Here is a 19,962-nt window from a genome sequence, read left to right as displayed (position 1 = left end):
TGTTCAGAACGACCCTTTCTTTTATAAAAACATCTTCTGCAAAGTACAGAAACCGCTGCTTATGAATAGCCATTTATTTATTTAGGCAGAAGAGAAGAAAAAGAGTTTGGCGTTATATACCATCTTTCTTTCCTGTAAGGAGACTCAAAGGGGCTTACACATTCCCTCCCCTTCCTCTCCCCACAACAGATACCTTGTGAGGCAGGTGAGGCAGGGAGACTTCAGAGGCTAGTCTGATGCTCTTAACCACTAATAACATTTCAAGCTTGTGAAGATAGAACGAGGTCAGGCAACACCTGGGAGCCGATTAGCTTGATGTTACCTATTTCAAATTTGCAAATCTGAAGCCTACCATAAAGCTTGTATGCGAGGCACAAGTAGCTGTGTGTAATATTGCTTTGAGAAAGTGTCTGTGTGGAGGCTGAGAGGCAAGTCTTACATTTTTGTATACTGTACTGATATTATTTGTCATAGTGGAGGCTGAAGAATAAGGCCCACACAATTGTACACTGTGCTGAAACTTCAGAGATCCGCCTTGCCTGAGGTAGTAGGAAAATACATAGTAGTAAATTGTTCCTTAGCTAAGATATCCAGTCTTGTGACTGCCAGCCTTTATTTATTGGTGCAAATTGCTCTAGGTTAAATTCCAGGTGACATCCGGAGATCTCCTAGAATTACCAAATGATCTCCAGACTCTAAAGATCAGATCCCCTACAGAAAATGGCTGCCTTGGAGGATGGATCTAGGAGCCAGTGGTTAAGAGCAGGTAGATTCTAATCTGGAGAACCGGCTTTGATTCCCCACTCCTCCACCTGAGTGGCAGAGGCTTATCTGGTGAACCAGATGTGTTTCTGCACTCCTACATTCCAGCTGGGTGACCATGGGCTAGTCACAGTTCTTTGGAACTCTCTCAGCCCCACCTACCTCACAAGGGGAGGTGAAGAGGAAGGGAAAAGAAATGTGTAAGCCACCTTGAGTCTCCTTACAGGAGGGAACAGTGGGATATAAATCAAAACTCCTCCTACTCCTCCTCCTCTTCTTCTTCTTTACCCTGCTGAGGTTCCTTCCCTCAACCCTACCTCCCACCCCTGAAATCTCCAGGAATTTCCCAACTCTGAGCTGGCAACCTTATATTTTATAACGTTTTACCTGTTAGCCTGATTGGTGGTCCTAACTTGGCATCAAAGTGGCGTACAGTTACAGGTACCTTATTGGCATGCAAAATAAATAAATAAAAGGCCCTGTAGGTGTTCAGAAATGCAGGATACATAGGGATGCCAACCTCCAGGTGGTAGTTAATGATCTCCTGGAGTTATAACTATCTCCAAGCAACACAGATCAGTTGGAGAAAATAGCCGCTTTGGAAGATGGGTCTCTATGGCCCTTTCCGCCTGTTACAGCCTGTTACAGAGGCCAGCAAGGTGCGGCTAAGCACTGGCTGGGCACAGCTGAATGCAATTACCACTGCACGCAGAAGTTTTACTGTGAGGAAAAACTTTATCAACAGTGCGGATATTTACAGTGCATACAGGAACTCAAACAGCAAACGGGCAGCATGCCCTGCAGCAATGGGCAATCCCTAAGAGCTAGTGCTGGTAAGCAAGCACTTCTTTTATATAACAAGTAACCAATCATAATGTAGAACAGCTGACTGGTTTCAGCTGGTTCTGACAAGGTGCTGGGAGGAGCAGCTGTCAGACTAGATCAGTTTGATCTACTGGTCTGCTCTCAAGATGTGTACAGGTATTTTGGATACTGTAACAAATTAAACTGGGATAACACCAGTAAAAAACCTGAGTTGGGGGGGGGGGGAAATTTCACACAGATCCCGATCCTAACTTGGATCTGCCCTGCATTTCCCCCTCCAACCCGGGTTATTCAAGAATAACACTTTGTGTGATTCTCTTGCTTTAATGTGCCTCACAGCCATGGCTGAGTGAATGGCTGTGGCTGCGAGGCATGTTATGTGGCTGCGCATTATTGTTTTCCTCCTCCCTGCCTCCCTCCTGCATGGCCATGCAGGAGAGCATGGATGTCCTGAGATGTCAGAGTGACTGGGTGCATTTCTATGCAGCCGAGAGAGTGAGGTACAAAAACCACAGACATGCCCCCATGCGAAGACACATTGGCCAGCTGCATTGACTCTGGGGCTGCCCACACGGAGCTGTGTGAAGGGCCCAGGGCTGCACGGGGCTCACGTACCCTGGCTGCACCCTGTGTATATTTGCCCGTGCAGAAAGGGTCTATGGCCGTGGTGGCGAACCTTGGCACTCCAGATGTTATGGACTACAATTCCCATCAGCCCCTTCCAGCATGGCCAATTGGCCAATTGGCCATGCTGGAAGGGGCTGATGGGAATTGTAGTCCATAACATCTGGAGTGCCAAAGGTTCACCACCACTGGTCTATGGCATTATATCCCACTGAAGTCTATCTCCAAACCTTACCCTCCTCGGGCTCCACCACTAAAATCTCCAGGGATTCCCCAATCCAGAGCTGGCAACTCTAAGGATAAAAGAGTCCCATGTGCAGAGCCTTCAGCAATGTACAAAGATGGACTGGTCAGACGCATCTCTGTTTTTCATCTGCAAAACATCAGTGCGGATAACCAGGCGAGGGGAAGCGGGGCAATCGACCGGGGATGTTGTGGTCTGATTAGTCTGAATAGATTCAGTAACCTGAGAGTCTTCGGGGAGTCTTCAAGGCGGCCCTCGCTGTCTCTTGTTCACAGCCGGCCTTGTCTGTGTACACAGCACTGCCAAGGGAGCAGCGGACCCCTTTAATTATTAAACATTTTCATGTTTGATGAAAGAGAAGCAAAGAAAGGCCCTAAAGGAGGAGAGATGTGTTTACTTTCTTGCTGGCAAAATCCCAGGCTGTAATTGCATGCCTTTGTTTGATCGGCAGATTGTCGAAACGCAGATAACGTTCAGATGGAATTATTTTATTAAGGCTGCAGTCTTCGGCACGCTCGGTGATTCAAGAGTAAACTCCACTGAACCAAGAGGGACTTGCTGGTGAATAATAATGCAGGAGATCACAATTTTGCAACATGCCTGGGGCTACTGTGAGCCCAGGGAGTTTTTAAACAAGGGTCGTCTCTCATCCGCCTGCACAACTGATGGTACGTATTGATCCTGAAACTCCTCTCTGGTCCAAACACTCCAAAAAGCATCTTGCAGTTTGGCATAGCAGTGAGTTGGCAGCTGATCCAAAGGCTTTCAGGTGCACTGAGGTAGCTGCATTCTTTCCATCTCCTTCCCTATAAAATAACAGACTGAGGGGCAGGGACCATCTCTCCCCCTTCTCGGGGGCCTTTCCGATTTGTAGAGGTAAATTTACTGGTGGTCCCCAGCCTCTCAATGATACGACTGGCCTCCACCTGGACCAGGGCCTTTATCGCCTTGGCCCCTGCCTGGTGGAACACTCTTCCTCCAGCCATCAGGGCACTGCAGGACCTTGGACAGTTCCGCAGGGCCTGTAAAACAGAGTTGTTCCACCAGGCTTTTGGGAAGGCTGGTCTCTGATGTGCCACCCATGCCATCCACTGTATACTGTCATACCTGGTTGCTACCACTGTTGTGCCCAGTCCCCTCCTGGGGAGGGCGGGGGGTTGGAGGTTTTTAGCCATCTGTTGCTGGGCTTCTTGCTATCTGTTTTTGTCATGTTAAATCATTCTAGATTTATTATTACACTATCATTGTATGTTTTAATTGTATTTTATCTGTTGTACGCTGCCCAGAGCCCTTTGGGGGTGGGTGATATAGTAAGTCTCATAAATAAATAAATACAAGGACACACTAGGCAGTCTGTGGTCAGATCTCTGTCTTTATCCTTAAGAATCTTTCCTAGCTCTTTCACAGCTGCTCTTCCTAGTCTCAATTTCCTTCTGGTTTCTTGGTTGCAGTTTTTATTATTATTATTAATGATGGAGCCAAGGAACAGAAAATCTTTACCAATTTCAATTTCTTCAGCATCAGCCTTAAACTTGTGTAATTTTCCCTGCAGTTATTATTTTTGAACTGGATTTGTTTCCCTGCTCCTACACTTGAAGCTTGTTGGGTGACCTTGAACTAGTCACAGTTCTCTCAGAACTCTCTCAGCCTCACCTACCTCACAGGGTGTCTGTTGTGGCAAGAGGGAGGGAAAGGAGTCAGTAAGCCACCTTTAGCCTTTCAGGAGAGAAAGGTGGGGTATACATCCAAATTGTTCTTCTTCTTTTGACACTCTGCAGTTCTTTTACAACATGTATCCTCCAATGCTTGAGGCAGAAACAGTAATAGCACATTAGTGTTTCATGTGCTTGAATGTCTGTGGGTATTTGGAGAGAGCGGAAGTGGAATTTGAAAAGCAAACAGTTGATTATGGTTTGGATGATATGTCGCTGCTGCCAAGGCAAAGCCACCTTTTAATACAAGCCACAAAGACATGGCTAGACAGCTGAAGCAGAAGAGAGGGAGGAAATTACTGCAGAACATAATTGCGGCTTTCTGGTTGTTGCAGGATGATTGGCACCATTCGCAACCTCCATCTATAAGATGAACCATTTAAGGACCTTTTTGAGGGCAACTGAGATCTGTCATCTGAAACATAATGCTTTTTTTCATATATTTATTCACTTATCAAAACAGTTTCAACCCTTTTTCCTCTTGGTTCAGAGCAGCTTATAATAAACGACTTAAATGTTCCCACCTAAAACCAAAGATAAAATAACAAACCTCAAATCCCTCCCCCTCATATAGTAACACCTTTGGAGGGAGGGAAGGCAATGTGGAATAGCCCCATCTCATCAGCTGGCAGAAGCGAAGCAGGGTTGGTACATGGATGGAAACCCAGCAAGGACGATTCTGCAGAGGAAGGCAATGGCAAATGTCCTCTGCTTCTCACTTGCCTTGAAAACACCACGCTGGGTTTGCCATAAGGTAGTTGATAGCAGCTAAACACCTCTGGGTTGCCAAGAAGACCGTCCCAAACGTTCCCATCTTCTCTATCTTTCTCCTGAAAACAAGCCTGAAGCAGCTTACATGAACAGACTCAACAGTAATAAAACAACAATACCGCATGGTAAAAATAGCATAGCAGTGTATTAAAAGAACTTTTAACAGATGGCTCGAAGGATAAAACAGCAGCACAGAAGCACGGCATGGCAGTTTCAGCAGGCATTTGGAAGACACACATTAAAAAATCTCAGTAAGGATAACCCAAACAAAATGTACCACAATTTTATGTTCAAAGGCCCATCATTCACAAAATGCCAGGGAAACAGCCTAGTTTTCACCTAATGAAAATGTTACGTGACCAGGCGTCAAGTATATAGTTGCAGGAAAGGCATTCAACAATGAAGGCACCATCACTGAAAAGCCCCGCACTCAGAGGTAGGATCCAGCAGGTTCTCACCAGTTCCCGAGAGGGGGTTACTAATTGGGTCCGCTTTCCCATCTCCATGCCCTCGCCTCCCCAAGAGTGCATGCCTCTTGCCTTTGAACGTGAAGGTTCCATATAGCAATTGCGACTAATAATGTAACTCCCTGAACTGGGTTAATCCCTTTCAGGTACTGCAATTTGTTGATTCTCAGCCTTTCATACCTTTTATCTCACCAGTCTCTATCAAAGAACCTGTGTGTTTCACCATTGCTGTGTTCAGATTTGTGAGTTGGGGCATTTTCTATAATGTGATGATGATTTAGAAATGACCTGGTGCAAAAAATTTTGGGGGGTCATGGTGGGGTGGCTGCCCGTCCATGGGAGGGGGCATCCAACTCAGGTTTTGCCCAGGGCTCAGGTTTGCCTAGGTACGCCTCTGCCCCCTTTGCTGAGGGGGGGGGCTGGCGAGGGAACCTGTTACTAAAATTTTTGGATTCCACCACTGCCCGCACTATTCCTCATCCCTGCCCACCCTACTGCAGACAGTGAAGCCCGTAAAGGCAAACTTCCAGAAGTCAGCTTTCACCAAGGGGCATTTTTATATATTACATCCTGACATGTTGTTATTTCTGATGAGCTATGAGGCTAGCACAAGTACTTCATAATTATTTTGGTACATATGAAGTACAGCGTGAGCTAAGGAATGTGGGAGTTTTATTATTATTATTATTATTTTTAAAAAATGCAAAACCTAGATATTGTATTTTGCTATGACTTTTCCGGAGAGCCAAACAGCATTTTAGGTATCGTATCCTGACATGTAGTAATTTCCAACAACCTCTTTTTTTCTGAAGAGGTATGATAGCATTCCAGGTGTCAGATCCTGACATGTAGCAATTTCCAACAACCTATTTGACTGCCACCAAGTTTTTACATATCATTTTGCTGCTATGAGGTGGAGAAGAAGTTTATGTGCAATTAAGATAATGTTGAAGAAGAGAGGTTGTGCAGTAACTTTAAAAACAGAAACTCTCTCACAGGCTCTGCCCGCCTTCCTGCACTCCATGAGGAAGGTTCAGGGTTTTAGTGTTAACCTTCAAAGCCTTTGACAGTCTGGGACCATTGTATCTGTGGACCGTTGCCTCTTGTTGCAATTCCGCAGCGTCTGTAAGACTGAGATGTTCCGCTAAGCCTACAGTTAAGCACAGCAACCATTTTGATCCAGCTGGCCTCCCCTTCCCCTTCCCCTTCCCCATCCCCCGCCTCCCCTCCCCTCCCCTCTGCTACTACCTCTCTTTCTCCCCCACCCCCAAATCTGCTTGAAAGTAAAAATATTTTGGCATAAATGCTCTTGTATCAAAGTATCATGTTCAATAATGCACAAAATAATGGTAAAGGCAGGGCGTAAAAATGAATGATAATTCTCATGTTCGTTTAGGACTATATTCTAATGCATAAGCATATGATTTTTTTCAACTGATGCACTCCAACTGACTGAACTAACATCTTTATGTGAAACAGAGGCCCCTTCTGCACATGCAGAATAATGCACTTTCAAACTGCTTTCAGTGCTCTTTGAAGCTGTGCGGAATAGCAAAATCCACTTGCAAACAGTTGTGAAAGTGGTTTGAAAACGCATTATTTTGCATGTGCGGAAGGGGCCAGAGTATAGCAGAAGTGGTTTGCCATTGCCTTCTACATAGCAACCCAGGCAGAGGTAGGATCCAACCAGTTCTCACCACTTCTCTAGAAGTGGTTACTAATTTTTTCTGAGTGCCGAAAAGGGGTTACTAAAGCAACCTCCCTGCCCAATAGGGACTGCAGGTGCATGTGTGTGGTGGCGCCAATGTTTGAATCCCACCACCATTCGGAACCTGTTATTAAAATTTTTGAATCCCTCCACTGAACCCAGGCCTTTTTTGGTGGTCGCCCATCCAAACACTAACCAGGGCCAATCTACTTAGCTTCCAAACCCTGACAAGTTGGACTAATCTGGGCTATTCGGGTTGCTGAAGAACCCAAACCAGTATACAAAACCAATCCCAGGGAAATATTGTATAAATGGCAGCCAGTTATTTGGGTTTACACCTTTTGCCATATGTTGGCTTTAAGGGAAACAGAAACTCAGCTTAGATGTTATATAGCCAGCAGAGAAATTCTGGTTAAAAGATAAATTCTCAAGGTGGCTACCGATCAGACAAATTGTACAACACAGAAATGAAACCATCATCAAATCAGAGAAGGATGAGACTAAATTACAATATTTTTGATTTCCACAATTCTTATCTCTTGCTGAGCAAAAGTATGTTTTGTAAATTAAAAGATTAGCACAGCCACAGATGTGACCACAACAGACTGCAGAACCACACGTGTGCCAACCATTGGTCCCATGGTACCAATGAAGCCAGGATCATATATCAGGCACGATAACCACAGAAATGAACAGCTAATGGTTTTGCAGCAGACGGTGAGAGACACTGTGCACTACAAGTCAAAATCTAGTGGGAAAAAAACCCTTGCGGCTGATTATCACGCACAGTCATCGCCTGCTCTCTGAAAAGGAAGCTGTTGGAAGGGACTGTTAAGTTGCTTTGCAAAGAAATGGGCCCAAAAGGCCCAGTGCCTGCCAAGAAATTTGTTCTCGTTTCCCTGGACGATAGAGAGCGCCCATAAATCACAGTATGAAAGAGCAGGCTGGAATTAGGGAGAAAGATGTCTTCATCTCCTGCAGTGTATATGGTCAGACTGCACCTCCACCCATCCAACAGACAAAGAAGAATAAAACTGTCCCTTTTTCCTCCCAAAAAAGGTTGGTTGCTTCCCAGATCCATCTTGGCTTCTTGCTGTGTTCAATAGGAAAGTCTTTGGCTTTCTCATCCTTAAGTTGTCCTGGGAACTGGCAAGCAGGGGTCACTTGTAGTCCCTGCTGCATTTGCTGTTCAGCAGGGCATGGGCTTAGCTATTGCAGCTTAGTTTTAGGATTGCCAACTCTGGGTTAGGTTAGGAAATTCCCAGGGATTTGGGAGGTAGAACCTGGGGGAAGACACAGTGTAAGGAGGGGAGGAAGCTCAGCAGGGGAATGTAGTCGACCCACGTGGTCAGCGTAAGAACGAGACGAGACGCGGAGATAACATCTGGTGGAGATCGCCAGCAGCGGGAGCCCGGAGGAGTCGCGATGTTCCCTAGCGAGTCTCCGCGATGCCGGTGGTTCCTGGCACCTTGCTTATTGTTATTCTATTCGGGCTCGCGCGTGTAGGAGGGAGGACCGGGGGAGTTCTCCGGGAGAGCCGGGAGGCGGGGAAGGCCGAGGAGATCATCATGTGATGCATGATCTCCACCTGGCCTGGCCGCAGGCTTGGAGAGGAGCGTGAAAGCGTCTGAAACCCTAATCTCCTCACCTGAGGGAGCAAAGACCATTGTCCCTGCGCCCGGTGATTGAGCCAGACAGTTCATGACCCGTGACTCATTGGGGGATGAGGGGTGGGGGTGCGGTGCGACCAGAAGGCCGTAGGGTCCGTTAGGCGTCCCAGCGTTTCTACTCACGGTGCTGCTGGGTCAGCAGTGCATTACTACATCTTCCTCGCTTTTACATTTTTTAGAAAGAGGGTGGCCGATAAAGCGCATAAAGGGGGCGACATTTAAAGGGCGGCTTGTACTCCTCCGCCCGTCTGGGTCAAGCTGGCCGGGGAGCTGCTTGTGTAACAGTAGAACTTGGTTTGCTGAGGTAAAGAGGCCGAGGAGACTCAGGCTTTACTGCGTTAGCAGGCAATATTAAGACACACATTGAGCGTAAACAAGATCCGATACTTGCAGGCACACAATTAAACCAATGCAGAGGCTGTACAATAGCACTCAACCGGCATCCCTCCCGGCGAAGCCGAAAGCTCCAGAGGGCTGACCACCAATGGGGCAGCAAAACATCATACCTCTTCCAGATTAGATACAACTTCTTGCAGCTCAAGTACTTTCATAGCACTATGAGATCAATTTAGAATTATCAGAAAGATTAAAACAACACATATTATGTACATTCTCCCACAACCTTGGTGATGTAATAACAACAAGTGAATCAATGACTGCACGACATTGTCTAGAGATTAAACTGGCCGAAGGACCCTGCTGCTTTCGGAGGCCAGGGCATCCAGGAGCAGCAATGGAGGTAGAATTGATGGACTTACGCCAGAAGGGCACAGGTATGCCGCCAATAGTCTTAGCATTGTAAGAAGAAGTCGAGGACTCCCACTCAGGAAGTTCGCGAGGGAGGCGGAACTCCGGCCGGAGAGGGCGACCGCCAAGCGTCATCTCGACAGGAGAGGGGTCCCGAAAGAGCAGAAGCGGAGCTGGCGGGCGGGGCGGCAATCCGAATTCGGGGAATTGGAGCCTGGAGTAGGAAGACGCATGGTGAAGGCGACTGAAGGCAACAAAGAGTTCCGGCGAAAGAGAGTCGAGGTAGGAATGTAATTAAATGTTCTCTCCCATGCGAGGGTCCAGGAGAACCAACCTTAGCCCCTGGGAAGGCATGGATGTTTCGAACAGGGGAGATATCCTCCATGTGTGTACAGTTCAATTAGCCGAAAGCCGGTTGGAATGGGCCCGGGTCAATTACGGTTCCCGTTTGGCCCTGCGCCCGGTAATGCGAGCGCCAGGTGTTAGATTACCGTGGTTAGCGACAGTCTTGGTGACAAGGGAGAGAAGGCGCCAGCCGGGAGGGTTTGGACCCAGCGAGGTCCCCAGATGCGGCGCTCATCGCCAAATTACCTGATGGATGAGGCGTTCATGAAGGGCTTAGCCCAGACTCCGCTTAGGAAGTCTCGAGCTTGCAGGCAGAGGAGCAGGCGCCAGGAAGCTTAGCAGGCTTCGACTCCTAGGTACTGGCCCAGGCAAGAAAGATGAAGGCGATTGTATTGGTAACAAACTGCTCCCAGATGTTGGCCTGGTGAAAGCTGCGTCAGGGGTCAGCCCGATCGCCATCGGCGGGAGGGGCAGCAAAGGGCAGGTAACAGGATGGTAGCGCGCCCGAGTTAAGCCGGTGATGTCGCGCAAAGAAGCGTACAGAAGGTTCGGGTGTCGGGGTGAAGTCCTGCTGGCGCCAGCAGCTCTAGAGAACTTGGCTGGTGGTCGCCTTGTGTCTCCCGAGTCGTGTTCGGGTCTTTGAAACGTTGGCGTAGGCGTTCTTGTTGAGACCCGCTGGGCGGAGATCCTTTAGAAGATGTGTTCCATCTCCGGGATAGGGATTTGGATTTCCTCCTGAAAGCGCCATTACCATAGGTGGCCTGTCATAGCCGAATGCGGAGTCCACAGGGACCTGTAGGAAGAGGACTGAAACCACCCCTTTCCCAGGTTGTTATGGGGGGGGGGGAACTGCCCGGGTTCCGCCAGAGCTCAGTTTGGCGGATGGCGGGAGAATCAGGAGATGCAGGTTTTTTGTTTGAGATTAGAGGTTTAGAGTCCCTAGAAGTTTAATAGAGAAGGCTTGTTTGCAGCCATGTGAAGGTTGCTTATTCTGAAATCCTCCTGGGGCCGCCTATCCCTCTTTCTTTAATTGTTTTATTGAGGAGGGAGGGCAGAAGGTGAAGGCGACCCTGGTGAGGAATTGAGAAGCCTGAAGCGTCATCAGGTGCATCAAAGCGGGGTCGAACCTCGAGGGAGAACAAGCGGGTCTAGAGGATTGTGGGTATGCATGCGCTTAATCAACCCAGCACAAAGGGGGGCTTTGGGCCTTTTGGGGGATAGGGTGCATCCGGAGATAAAACAATCGAAGCGATTAAGGAAAGGCAAAGATTCCTCGCGCACAAACAAAAGAGGGGTTTCAAAGGGTTTTGCACTTACCGTGACCTTGTTTGCGCTGCTGCAGGAAGCTGGATGAGTGCTAAAATTACAGTCGAATTATCTTGAGGAATTGCAGCATGCCAGAACCGCTCGTTAAGGCGGTTCGGTGAAGCGCTAACGCGTGGTACTGATAAAGTTGCCAGGCTGGGCAGCCTGCTCGGGTTTTAGGTATTAGGGGCATAATGGCGGCAACCTTTTAAACTGGGGCCTGTCACCGAACGGTGCCTGGGGGGGGCATCAGGAGCCCGGGGCCCAGATACCTTGCAATCCAGGGAGGGCCAGTCAGCCAATTGGCCTCCGCTCTACTGGTCGAAAAAAAACAGAAGAAGAAGAGAGGGAGGGAGGAAACCGAAGTTTCCGCTACGAGATCAGAGAAGTAATTTTGGTACACTAGGAGGCCGCGATTGGGATCAATGATCTGTGGCGGCTTTACCCATCCCAGACCGAAGTCGTTTTAACGACTAAAGCATGAGGTCCCTTCCCCGAGAGATTGTATGGCAGATAATGTCTAAAGCGATGACGGACTGTGAGCTACAGCTTCGAGCCCTGGGCGTACTGTTGACCCGTGGTACGGATGCTCCGTCTGGAACATGCCACCCACCCCCCAGATGTCGCGAGGCAAATTACTCGATTAGAGCCACTGGTGGAACCAAGACCCGCTTTCGGCTATCATTGTGACCAGTAACGCCAGCGGTGTCCACCAGGCCCCTTGAACTTACATCGCTTCTATGGCGAGCTCCAGGTATGGTAGGCGGGAGCTCCCGATAAAGCGTCTCCACGCTTTCACTGACGGTGGTGTAAGAATCTAGCGCCATGTTGGCTGCTGGGGCTTGTAGCAACTTTATTGGGTGCGGCAGCAGACAGCGCATGGAGGCAAGAAAGAAGAATCAACTGGCGCCAGCTGGCTCCGACGAAGGCAACTCCTGTGGGATGTTTGTCCAGACTTGGGAGATGGATGGGTCGCAATTAGTCGCATTAAAGTCCAATCACTTTCGAGGAGGCCGATGAACGAAGTCCCTGTTCAGCGGCAGAGAGCCTTTAGCAGCACCAGCCCAATAGTCCCACGGTAGAGGGATAGACTGCGTCGTTACTGGGTTGAGCTGAGGCGACAAGAACCTGCATTGGTAAGGGGAACTTAAAGGGAGATGGGCTGGGTGCATGTAGGCGAGATGCCGCGAGAGAAATTGGTTTTGGCAGGGGCGCTTGGGTGTTTTGGGTCTGCTCTAGTATTATATCCTTGGTCCTGGGCTGGGGAGGCGCCGAAGGCGGGGAGTTATTTCCCGGTGACGGGCGAGTCGTTTCTGTCCAGTGGAAACCTTTCTGGCAAAGCGTGGGCACCGGGTTTTAAGGTGGCCTTCTCACTCCCACTGGGGAGGACCCTCTCCTCCATCGTCGGGTTGTAAGGCCCCACCGGGCCTGCCTACACTCCCGCTTAGAGGAAGATGTCGAGGGTCTGCACGCGGATTAAAGCAGTCATCCTGAGGCTGCCCCTCCGCCCGGTGGGAGAGTGCTGCGGCGAGGCTAGCAGTGGGAGGAGGATCCGATGTCCTGGCAAACCTTAAGCATGTCGGCCAGTTCAGGATTTTTGCCCAGGCCGTGATTGCCCTGCGGCACTCCGTGGAAGCGTTCTCTTTTCTTGGCGCGCCAGGAGCTTCGTTTTGGGCCTCTTGGCTATCTACCTGCCTGCCTCTTGGCGCTTCCTGGAGCCTGTTCACAAACTTCGGCATAGGGCTCTTGGGGTTTTGCGGATGGAGGAAGAAACTCTGGGTTGGCTGGCGGCATTGGGGACTTTGATAAATGCCTTATAAGCACTCAGAAGGCGACCGTAGGGTGGCCTCAGGCAAATCTGATCGTTGGGGTTGGCGAAAGCATCGAAGCGTAAAGCTGGCGGCTGTGTGAAGCGCCGCCCGGCCTCCCCTGCTGATACATTGCTGGCAGAACTTCAGCTTTCCCAGATCACAAATTGTATAGGCTCAGGAGCATCGCGAAAGGTGGTTTTCAATCGTCCGGAACCATTAGAGTGATTCCTCGCGATTGCCTCCAGCATGCCTCTCCGCGTAGGGCTAGTGATTCGATCGTCCGCATTGCTGCGAACTCAGTGAGGATGTTATAGTTTAAAGAAGTGCTCGACAACCAGCAGAATGGCCACCTCCCCACAGTATCTGTGCGGAAATGGGCCGGGGCACAATGCAGAATCGGCATCGATCTTCCGTCAGAGGTTTCTTTTCTTCTGCAGATGTCGTGGCTATCGTTCTCTGCGAGAGTTTTGAAAACCAGCGCCATTCACGTCAAGCATTAATGGAGGTGCAGTGGCCGGAGGAAAATGAAGAGCGAACAGGGCTGAACCCGTAGCGGGAGGGAAGTTTGAAATGGGCGGAGGAGCAAGGGGGGGGCAGAAGGAGGACAGGCGATCAATTTAGTGGATAGAAAAATTCGAGGGTTGAAATTGAAGGTGAAAGATCGAAGGAGGCCTACAGCAGGGAGCCATAGGTCTGCAGGCTGATGGCGACATAACATTGTCTCCGCGTCAGTAGCGACATGTGTGAGGCTCTGTGTATCGCGAATTAAGCCCGATGTTTTCCAGTCCTTAAGATTCAATGTCCCCCCCTCTGGGTACCATGGACACTGAGCTTCAATCTCCTCAACCAATTTGCGCAGCTCCCTGCTTCACGGGGGACCCTGCGCGTGTTCGCTAACGCTTTCAGTTCGATCAACGTGCTTGTCATAAGCCCTGCTTTTGCAAGCTCCCATACTCACCGGTGTTCCGTCGGGACGAGAAGTGTCCCTAGGGCCGATGTCTCTGGATCGCGCCGATCCAGAACGAAAGCGATGCAGCGGTGGTCCCTGGATCTGCCGATCCAGCGGAACATTATCGCTGACCCAAGCGGCGGTGAGCAGAATTGGAGGTTCGAGATTCCCGGTTTTGACACCAGCTTGTAGTGACCCGCGTGGTCAGCGTAAAGTGAAGGCGAGCCGCGGAGATAACATCTGGTGGAAGTCGCCAGCGAAAGGAGCCGGAGGTCCGTGTTCCCCTGGCGAGTCTCCATATGCGGTTCCTGGCACCTTTTATTGTTATTCTATCGAGCGTGTAGGAGGAGGACGGGGAGTTCGGGGAGGCGGGGCGAGGTCGGGGAGATCATCATGTGATGCATGATCTCCACCTGGCTACGATGCGGAGAAGGCGTAAGCGTCTGAAACCTAATCCTCACCTGGGGAGCAAGACCATTGTCCCTGCGCCCGGTGATGATTAAACCGGAAGAACAGTTCATGACCCGTGACTCATAGGGGATATGAGGTAGAAGTGGGAATCGCGACCAGAAGGCCGTAGGTCCGTTGGCGTCCCAACGTTCTACCACGGTGCTGCTGGGTCAGCAGTGCATTACTACAGGGGAACTGACCTAACTACCTAGGGGGACCTACCTACCTACCTACCTACCTACCTACCTACCTACCTACCTACCTACCTACCTTCCTTCCTTCCTTCCTTCCTTCCTTCCTTCCTTCCTTCCTTCCTTCCTTCCTTCCTTCCTTCCTTCCTTCCTTCCTTCCTTCCTTCCTTCCTTCCTTCCTTCCTTCCTTCCTTCCTTCCTTCCATCCGTCTGTCTAAAAACAAATTGTGCTGCCTACCCACCCAATTCAGGTCTCCAAGCTGGAGAATATCAAAACAGTGTTTAAAACACAAATGCATAAATATATTTAAAACAGTTAAACAAAATACATAAGCACATAAAAAGGAGACTGAAGGTGGCTTACAAATTCCTTTCCCCTCCTCTCCCCACAACAGACACTTTGTGAGTTAGGTGGGGCTGAGAGAATTCCAAAGAATTGTGACTAGCTCAAGGTCACCCAGCAGGAATGTGGGAGTGTAGAAACACATCTGGTTCATCAGATAAGCCTCCACCACTCAGGTGGAGGAGTGGGGAATCAAACCCGGTTCTGCAGATTAGAATCCATCTGCTCTTACCCACTACACCATGCTGGCTCTCTATGCAAATGGTTCTCTGACTTTTAGTCCTTGGCAATCCATACTTATGGGCAATGAGCATGGTGGGGAGAAGCTGGAACAGGTGTGTTGCGTGTGTAGAGAGCTGAGAATGGGGCAGTTTGCGGTTTGGATGTTGGCAAAGATGATTATGCTCGGATTCCATGAATTTGGTCCTGCCAGCGTGCTTGCTTTTGCAGCTTGTAATGCCTACTCAACCTGCACATCATTTGTCACAGGAAATGAATACAAAAGGACTATTTTTACACACAGAACTTCAGGAATCGTAGGGCCAGCAATCTCCTTCCAAATGCAAATTATTTGGTAGCCGTGTGCCTGCACAATCAAAGCCGGATGGCGCATAAAGTCTTGGCGAACCTGAAAAAGTCAATTTCACTGCAGTGTGCAAACCAGTGTAGCTTGCTTGTATGTCAACTGACTTGTTGCCGACAAACAATTGCCATCTGAATGGGTACAGATTTCCTCCCCCGACTCCCTGAAAAAAGTCCATTACTGGTTCTGCATATCTTAAATCCGCACTCGGCTCCCGCCCAGAGATTACTTCTTTTTGCCTGACGTAAGAAGCCGCTCTACTGTAGCTTCATTATGTTAATAATACGATTTTAGATTGGCGGGAAACAATTGAGCCCTTTGGTTTGCAAGCCAAGAAAACTTGGCCAGACTGTGCTGAGAAGGAAAAGATTATGTGGTAAACCTGGGTGGCAAGTTTGTGGCCACCATGTGAAATCTGGCACGTTAAGGAAAAAATGTTAATCACCCCACCAAATACTGTATAAGAGGATACCCAAACTAATTTCCTCCTTTGGATGCATTTCTGAAGGCACTGAGATTTGGAGTGTATTCTTACTATATACTAGAACATCATGTAAATATATCGTTTATAATCATGACCGTCTTGTTTTCTGAATATTTGCTCATTATCAGTTGGTCTATATATTGTATAATGCAGGGGTGTCCAACCCTGGTGCCCCAGATGTTCATGGACTACGATTCCCATCAGTCCCATGCTGGCAGGGACTGATGGGAATTGTAGTCCATGAACATCTGGGGCACCAGAGTTGGACACCCCTGGCATAATGCTTAGAGTTACCTTTTCTGGGCTGGGAAACACCTGGAGAGTTTGGGGTGCAGCTTGAAGAGGGCAGGGTTTGGGAAGGGAAGGGACTTGAATCTGGTGTAATGCCGTAAAGATCACATACCAAAATGGCTATTTTCTCCAGGTGAACTGACCTCTGTTGCCCAGAGACCGGTTGTAATAGTGGGACACTGTCAGTTGCCACCTGGATGCTCTCAACCTAATAATGCTATAGAGTCCACGCTCCAAAGCAGCCATTTTCTCGAGGGGAATTGCTTGTGGTAGTCTAGAGATCAGTTGTATTTAAGGGTAGAATTGCTATATCACTATGGTGTCCACTAAGAGAAGGAGCTGGTGACTCTGTGGTAAACCATTCACTTGGTATGCAGAAGGTCCTGAGTTCAGTTCCTGGCATCTCCAGTTTGGAAAGGACTGGGCCATTGGAGATGTGAAAGACCTCTGGCTGGGTCACTGGAGATCTGTTGCCAGCCTGAGTAGATAATACTGGCCTTGACCAAAGATCTGGTTCAGCAGAAGGCACGATGTGTTCACGTGACTTCGACATCAAACTGGTGACTTCGTCTGGTCATAGCTCTGGTTTCAGTTAGCCTTGTCTCCCAACATGAAAAGAGAACAGAGGAGACCATTCTATATCCCTCAGTACAAAAGAGGGTGTCCCCCCCCCCTTTCAAATCTTATTACCAAAATATACCCTTACTGTCTTGCACGCCCTGCTGTGGGTGTCCCTTGCATTTTAACTTTCTTCAGTGACTTCAATCCTATTCCTTAGGCCAGTGGTGGCGAACCTATGGCACGTGTGCCATAGGTGGCACTCAGAGCCCTCTCTGTGGGCACGTGGGCACAGAGTTCATCATGTGGGGGGCAGAAAATCACCCCCACACACACACATATCTAGGCTTCCTGGGCTGCTGGGCATGACATGCGCGCACCATGGCGAGCAGGTAGGACTTTATTTTATTTTATTTATAATTGTATTTATAAAACTGCCCCATCCCCTAAGGGCTCTGGGCGGTGTACAACAAGTATTATCGACAACAGGGCAATAACAATATCATTTAAAATCAATAACATTATTAAGTATAAAAATTGCATAAAATTACATAAAATCACAGCGTTTCGTATAAACCATAAACCATAAGGCGTCCAACATTAAACTATCAATAAGAACCCCCTCCCTGAGAGGGGGGCGGTATAGATGTTGTATCTCCCAGAATGGTAATAGGGAGGGGCAGGAAGGGCGCACACTATCAGCGGGAGGCCTGGTGCCTGTGCTGGGAGGCCTGGTGCCTGTGCTTACTCCTTTACCTGGGAGTAAGCTCGGTTGCTGGCAATGGGGCTTGCTTCTGAATAAAACCTCCTAGGGTTGTGATTCACCCATTTGAAGCATTGCACGGTTGCTTCAAAGCAAAGCCACCAACTACCACCAAGCTTACTCCTGGGTAACATACACCTTGGAGCAAACAATTTTTTAAAAAACTAAAACCTCAGTATTCAGGTTAAATTGCTGTGTTGGCACTTTGCGATAAATAAATGGGTTTTGGGTTGCAATTTGGGCATTCGGTCTCAAAAAGGTTCGCCATCACTGCCTTAGGCTATAGAATTTTTTTTAAATTAAGCCATGCGGCAGGAGACCTTGAGTTTTTTCACCCTCCGAGTCTCCATACCTTCGTGCTCTGAGTTCATGCTGTTCTTTGCTGATGAGATCCAGATGTTCCTTAACATAAACTCTCTTGCGCTAACTCTCCCTTTTTTATACTATAGGATGGAGGAGCCAGCTCGAAAACACATCCACCGTTTCCTTCAGCAAAGAGAAAAATGACCTGTTGGGGCTGTTTGGAGGCCGGTCTGAAAATAGTGCTCATTACTTAGTCTTAGTCTTTCCTTCCCCGTTTGCAGATGCTGCTGCCCTTTGTGATAAGCGGCAGCTCACGTTGCCTGGCAAACCAAAAGCCTTGGATGAAGGTCAGCTTGCTTCGCATGCTTTGGGAAGCCACTGGTTCTTCGTCCCACCCCCACCCGTAATGTAGCATTAATAGCAAGAGTCTGTCTTTCAGGATTGTTGTAAGAATTATTGAGATGCTGTATAAGCTAGCTAAGCAATTGCAGAGAACTTATCGTTCTACTAAAATGAAAGGTACGGTTTGTTATAAAAAGAAGCATGTTATGGTTTGTTAACCAACACTGCCTGTTCTAATAAAAAACTCTGCGGTGATATCACACTGTTCCAAATAAAAGCACAAAACAGCAAATAGGAATGATTAGTTGTGAGGCAGGCTGGGCTAAGCCCTCAGCTGGATGGCCCTGGCTAGCCGGATCTTGTCAGGTCTTAGAAGCTAAGCAGGGTCAGTGTTGTGGTTAGGAGTGGCGGACTCTGATCTGGAGAACTGAGTTGGATCCCCCAATTTCTCCACAGGAGCAGCAAACTCTTACCTGGAGAATCGGATTTGTTTTTCTGCTCCTACACAAGAAACCTGCTGGGTGACCTTGGACTAGTCACAGTTCTCTCAGGACTCTGTGCCCCACCTGACTCATGCACACACACACACATATACATACACATGCCCATAGCACCATTCTATACTTTAGAAATGGGGGGAAACCCTGTCATAGTTTTGAATGCCTCCCCTGTGCATAAATCAGCTCCTTGCAGGAATTCAAGGAGCACATTTTGAAATGGGCTATGAACTTTCTCAGTGGTGCAACATAGAGCAAGGGTCATTGATGCTGACTGCTAAATCAAACCTCCATGTTCAGAAGCAGTCTCCCTGTGAATGCTAGGCTCATTCTGCACATGCAGAATAATGCACTTTCAAACTGCTTTCAGTGTCTTTGAAGCTTTGCAGAATGGCAAAATCCACTTGCAAACAGTTGTGAAAGTGGTTTGAAAACGCATTATTTTGCGTGTGCGGAAGGGGCCCTAGTTTCTGGGGACCTTACTGAGGAGTGGGTTCCCTAACCTCTTCTTTGGGGAACAGGATGCTGAAGAGCACTTTAGGTCTGACTTTGATCCAGTAGGGCTGTTGGTAAGCTCTGAACTTTTTCTGCAGGGGCAACATTAAAAAACCCCCACAGATCCCCCCCCCACCTGCTGTCTGAAGTGGTACAGTCCCAATTTCTTTTTAACATGCAGAACAGCGCCTGAAATAAAATCCAGACCCCTGCACTGCTATGCAAACAGCAATGGTTTGAGCTCATTTCTACAGGAATTTGTCCAAATAATCAAACTTTCACTGTGATCAGCACCCCTCCTCCCCGTAAAAATCTTCTAAGCAGAAGTAATTTCATACCATCCTTAACACGATGACCTCTGGTACTCTGGAGAAACATTTCCACTGATTGACTCAGAACTGCCAAAAGCTTCATTGGTAAGGTATAATAATTGCAAACCACGCAAACGGGGGTGGGGGTGGGGAATTAACTGGATTTGGAGGTGTAAAGAATACCGCAGGGAACAATCCGAATGACATAACTGTGATTAACACACACACACTGCTCCAAAAAAAGGGGGGCCAGGGAAGGAGGTGGATTGAAGATCCATGTATATGTTACTGGTTACAGATTTCAGACCACTCCAAATTACATAATTGGGTTTTGGGCTCCCCACTTTGGGGGCGGAGAGTTCCACAGGTGCAGTTTTTGCATAGATGGAGTTTCCTTTTGGTGATTTGAAG

The 19,962-nt window shown here is 48.4% G+C and overlaps 1 long non-coding RNA gene across 1 annotated transcript; it reads left to right on the top strand.

Annotated features, from left to right (window-relative positions):
• The first annotated feature begins 2,820 nt into the window (after positions 1 to 2,820).
• Positions 2,821 to 18,503, top strand: LOC125442183. The gene is made up of 2 exons (XR_007245954.1): positions 2,821 to 3,123; positions 18,053 to 18,503. It is a non-coding gene; the product is annotated as an uncharacterized LOC125442183 (long non-coding RNA).
• The last annotated feature ends 1,459 nt before the right edge of the window (positions 18,504 to 19,962 follow it).

This window comes from Sphaerodactylus townsendi, linkage group LG12 (assembly GCF_021028975.2).
Source record: "Sphaerodactylus townsendi isolate TG3544 linkage group LG12, MPM_Stown_v2.3, whole genome shotgun sequence".
Taxonomy (NCBI): domain Eukaryota; kingdom Metazoa; phylum Chordata; class Lepidosauria; order Squamata; family Sphaerodactylidae; genus Sphaerodactylus; species Sphaerodactylus townsendi.
The sequence above is the reverse complement of the archived record's forward strand: the minus strand, read 5'-3'. Positions and strand labels throughout refer to the sequence as shown.